We start from the raw sequence: 6,129 nt of genomic DNA, 5'->3' as shown, positions 1-6,129 counted from the left end.
GAGAGAGAGAGAGAGAAAGAGAGAAAGAGGCAATTTGAAACATGTATTTGCCAAATTTTATCTATATTTTTCTTTGTAACCTAACTTTAGTAAGCTCATGGCCTCAGCGTTGGCCATTTTATATTCTCATTTTGTCGTTCTAAATCCTTTCTACTACTTTGCTTTGACAATCTCAGTCGAAATCTTCGAAACTTCGTGCTGGTACGGTTAGCCACGCGAACATGAGCGGCTGCTATTTTCCGCGGTTATTGTTCCTATCTCTCTTTCATCTCGTTTTCCTCTGGCACTCGCAGGTATCTGGTAACATGTGGCATCGCTATTCTTTCAACTTTGCAATAACATCGGCATCGTAGTTCTCGTAATTTTGTCTTAATTAAGAAGTCACCACAAAGTGACATATATCAGTAATACGAATGTAACTTTATATATATGTATCGTAGAAATTGTACAGTTCTTTCAAATTTTAGAATGTTAATTTAAGAATATTTAAATTGATATTTTGGATTAATTAATCATTACTTATTTAATCAACTAACTTAAGAATTTAATAATCACAATTTAGTAGTAATTTGAGTATATAATTTAAACAAACAAATGAGGAGAAGATAGATATTTTGATCAAAATATTAATAATGGATACTATTAATATATATTAATATTGGATACTTTAATAAATTAAATTAACTTTATATAGCTTATTATGAGCAAGTAATTTCATTACAAACATTATTCACATTTTTTGAACACGTCATCGATGCGAAAGAAACGTTTAATATTGTATTAAGTTAAATCATATACTTTTTATGGAACGGCTATTTTTATGAAGCACTTAAATCGTTAAAGCAACGTACTTTTTTATTGAATAGATTCAGTGTTAAAATACCTATTTAAATTTTTTTATGTCCAATGTGACGAGGTTAATTATTGCATAGCTAAATGTTCTTTTGATGAATATTTTCTATAACCACTTGAAACTTTTAAAATTGCCCATGATAACTAAGATAAATCATGAAGCTATAAGTTTGTATTTTTATTCATTTTTATACAAGTAAAACATTATAAGTTTGCAGTAGCTCGCTTTACTGGAATTATAATTATAAATATATGAATTTGTTTACTTCATATCTTTTTGCTATTTGTTTTGTTGCGTTAATTTTATTTATTAAATTTTCACAGGTTGATTGAATTATCAATTAATAATTAAAATTATTCAGAACGTTAATTTAATTATTGTTCCTTTTTATATGTATCATTTGATTTCTGATGATTTTATATAACAGGAAGCACGATTATCTTGTTCGATTAATCATTATACAGAGAGGCGTTTTACTTTATTTGTAAATACATTGGATGCTTTCGAAAACCACTGCGTTGGTATCGATTATCGCAACACACACACAATAATAATGAAGCCATATTGGTAATTATATTGCATTCGTACAGAATGCTTAATACGCTTGAATAGTTTGGCGATTTACTGACCGCTAATTGGATAATGAAGGTATGAACTCTGTTCTTGGGAATTTCGAATGGAATAGTATATTTGTTCATTGTGTGAGAGAGAACTAGAATTCATTGTTATTTTTCCTTCAGATTTTTTTTCTCATTTGTCATTTCTGTGTCATGTGTCTATTATTTTGTTAATTATGTCTTTTCTGTTATTGCATTGCTCTCCATGATATAGTATAAAAATAGCATTCTCTCTCTTTCAAATCGATTGTTTTTAAATCTTTTTCATTAGTTTATTTAAACTCGATTTAGAATTGGATGTGAACTCTCTGGATATAAAATAAATTGAATATAAAAATTGAAGAAATTTTTCAAAGTAGCAAATTATTTGTCTGACACACTTTTTCGAGAGAAATAATGTTTTACAGGAATACATTTCGTGACAATTGCTTTATTCACAATTAAATTTATTTAATTATTCTGTTTATTGTAATTCGTGTTTAGTTTGTTACGTGAGTTATGCAAAATGTAACGCACGATATACATTGCCAGTGCGTTGTTCCTTTAAATTAAGATATTTTCAAAGTTATTAAGAGATACGTAGGAATCATTGATTCATATTATCGCAATTTTGTAGTCATTATTCGCTGGTTTCCAAACCATAGTGCGCCGCATTAAAGGGAGTTAGCGTGCGCTCTCATGTAATGGCAACGTATTCGATTTGCTCCTCTCGACGCGCGCGCGTTGCACGTCATTATCGGTGGTAGCGGACGGAATAGTGATAGAACTGAGGGAAAATGCATAACATCATGTTACTCGCGCTTCTTGTAATCTATCAATTAGGTAATGGATATAGATCCCATTGTGAAAATTACTCGTGTAACGTGAGCTGATTTGATCGATGTGTCGTTATACAGCAACGATGCGGAAAATGTTGGCATACAACATATGAAATGTCTCTATGTTGAAAATTTCCCCACGACAGTTCGTATCTCTGACATATTATTATGAAGAGGGATCAAATATTTCCTACATGAATCTTAAAAAAGGCAAAACTATCGTCATTTCTGGCGGGCGTAATTAAAAAAAGGAGAAATTGCTGTTTCACTGGCACTCCATTACATAGCGCTATGCAGTTTTACTTATAATTAGATGTGAACAATAGGTATTGCAAATTACAAATTCGTGCTATTAATGACAGCAAGCAACAGCAGTACACACGTTTGCATTTCTTGTACATAATAAATTTACACACCTGATATATACAGCACTGCACGTGCATATTGTGCAGTTGTATTCATCAGTTTATTTCGTGCCGAGGGCATAAAACTCCAAATGTATGTCTGGGGTGCGATATAAGCGACTGGCGTTAATTAACCAACTTTTCGCGAATACACAGGAACTGCAAAAGCTCCTCCTACTTGACGTCGTGCTTTTATCGGAATTGGCATTTAACTCACTTATTAGTTCATAGAGTCGCGTGTATAACGCGGGAAACTTGCGCAGCTCAATGAGAAAGAAAACGTTTATAACTCCGTTCGATTGACTATGCAAGCGATGCATCGACCGTTCTACAATGCCCTCGTAATTTTCACGCAAATATAATACCGAACTAGTGCTCGTATTGCTAACTAGTGCTATTCATGCTACGTTTCACGTTAAACTCCGATTTCATGTTTTCCTTGCAAATTTATTTTATTGCGGTTGTGCCGGTGATGTAACTAGAAGCGTCGCGATATGTAAACTTCTCTATCGAGTTAGTCTTTTAACCACAAAAGCTACCAATATATTTGATAGAAGTATCAAAATTGTAAATTGTATTTCGTTAATATTTTTATTCCATTATATATATATATATATATATAAATTTGAAGAGAACTTTAATGAAAGTTGTATTATCACGATATCATACAAGTATGAGAAATAAAAGAACTGTGACATACATTTTCATATATACACACTTCTAATATTGTAACGAGAAATTTTTTCCATTAAATTATTACAATATTTATGATATTATTCATTGATTCATTAATTTAATTTATTATATACAAACATAAGTTTTTATGAAGATTATATGAAGATAACAGAATATACAATTGGAGAGGCATTAGCAGACAACTATTGTCATAAATTATAATGTCTTTTAGATATCTAAGTCCGGATTTACAATAAGTGTTTTAAGCTTTTTAATTATAAGAAATTGCATTGAATATGAGGAAAATAATTGACTATTCGTTCATTTCTTTTGGCTTAAAGCTTAAAATTCTATTGTAGATCCGGGATACAAATGTATGGAATAGAAAAGAAAGAAAAAGTATCACAATAATAATAATAATAATAAAGATAAATGCATATAATATTATAACACACATTACACAACAATAATTAAACACATTCATACATATGTACGTAGTATTGTATAAATCGCGCATGCGCACGCACATACAAGTATACGAGAATCATGACGAAGACCACATTGGCAATTTAAAGAATTACAATTAATACGTGATTTAAACGCGAATATTAAGTCAAATGGAAAGAAGGTAAGAATGGTAATATCTTATGCTTCAATCTGCGCGACGATACACATGCCGCTAATTAAATGGTGTTAAAGAACAAGTACCGCAGATGCTTCCTTCTTTCTCATCGCGAAACATCGGAAGCAAAGTGAAAAGGAAGCGATAAATTATCATGACCCGAGCGAATTCGATTTACGTGTCAGCCGTGCTTTCTTAAGCCAGGCACAACATCTGCTACCCCATTGCGAAAACGTCTTTGTACTCAGACTGTCGTTTCTCTCAGTTTGCATACAGATAGTGTAAGAAAGAAAGAGAGAGCGTGAACAGTTGGATTAACAACAATTTTATTATCGCAAACTATCACCGAGTTTCGTATAAGAATAATTTTGTATAAAAATAGAGGAAAGGCCCATTATATTATAAGATATCGAGTTCATTTTGTAAAAATACTAAAAAATCTATAGGCAAAATTTAAAAAAATAATAGGTCATTTTGAAGGGAATTTAATAAGCTTTAAGATAATGTTATGTAAAATTAAATTCAAATTCTGTTTTTTTTAATTAAAGTAAAGAAATTTAAATTAAAGAAATGTAAAAAATGAACGAATCGCAAAATCAAAAAATTGTGACCCTAATATCAGATGCTCAGAGAAATCGATAATAAAACGCAAAGTATATCAATATTGAAATTAAAAAACTTTATTTAATGTTTCTAAAATACAAACAAACACAGCCAGTGTGCACGCAAAATGAGCATATAATGCGTTGTATTTGGGATTCGTTTTCACATAGTTGGAATCAAACATCGCAGAAACAGACAGTCAATGTTCCGATTGTCTTTTTAATTATTGTACAATATATTATTGTACAATAACATTCATACTTTAGCAACGATTTTCACTACGACTTTCAACACAGAGCATAGGTTATTTCATATTAGAAATATCCTAGTATCTCATATTACGATTTCTACATCTTATGGTTTTATGAGCATCAAATTTAACTTCTGTAATTAAGCAATTCAACATATCTCGTATTTTTCTATTTGTACGATCTTACTTTATCACAATATCAAGAATTTAAATATTTACTTATTAATGCCAAATATTTACTTATTAAATAATAAACAAGGTTTAAAGACTCATCTTAATGAAACTTGAAGACATCCAAATTCTAAAATATTTTTTTACAACGATTACAGGCATACACTAATAATTAATTTTCATTAAATAGTTTTCAATCCAAGAATAATAAATTCATGGTGGAATCAATAGCCGCTATTATATTAGACACCTTTCTCATAATATGGGGCTTTCCTTTAATTGTGGATAAAGAATTCTATTAAAATAAATACTATCGCTCTTTCGACAGATATTTCTTAAAGAGTTACTCAATATGATCGATATTCCTCTTGAGACTGAAAACTATATAGAAAATAATTGCATTTTTAGAAATAAGAAGCCAATGAAAGATTTTATCATGAAAACTGAGAGATAGATTATATATTGATGATGATCAAATGATTTATTTGATCTGTTTAAAATTGTTGTCATGTTCGATAGGGATGTAAAACTATTTTTCACTTCTTATTCATTGCGAAGATTAATGTTGTAAACGCGCGCTGTTATGCGGTTGACGTCACAATGGTAAGCGTGACAATCGATTTCATCGCACGCACGAGTTTCTCATTTCACAACTCATTCGTTTACATGCACACTCTCCACTAAATAATTAACAACTTGTTATTGATTAATTAAGCTTTTCAGCGCATTCGCACGTGTACTTTCTAATGTCAACTGTATGTGCCATATATCTTTCGATCCATGTTACCTACACCTACGTGAAGAGTTTCTACATAATTTCACGTTAATAAGTTCTCATTATTTGATCAAATATCGCAGAAGCAGAATGCAAGCAAAGTAAACTGTTAAACATAAATGAAATACAATTTGGCGATTATATTAGTATTAAAATTCTGAGAGAAAAGTCCATTAACAAGAGAGCGTTCAACGAACAATACTGGACATCAGTCGAGTGATTTCCCGTAAACTCAAATGAATTAAACAGTAGTATACAAGGGAGAGGAAGAGGAAGAGTGTGTGAGAGGGTGAGAGAGAGAGAGAGAGAGAGAGAGAGAGAGAGAGAGAGAGAGAGAAGAA

This window comes from Atta cephalotes (genome assembly GCF_000143395.1).
Source record: "Atta cephalotes unplaced genomic scaffold scaffold00006, whole genome shotgun sequence".
Classification (NCBI taxonomy): Eukaryota; Metazoa; Arthropoda; class Insecta; order Hymenoptera; family Formicidae; genus Atta; species Atta cephalotes.
Note: the sequence above shows the minus strand (reverse complement) of the source record.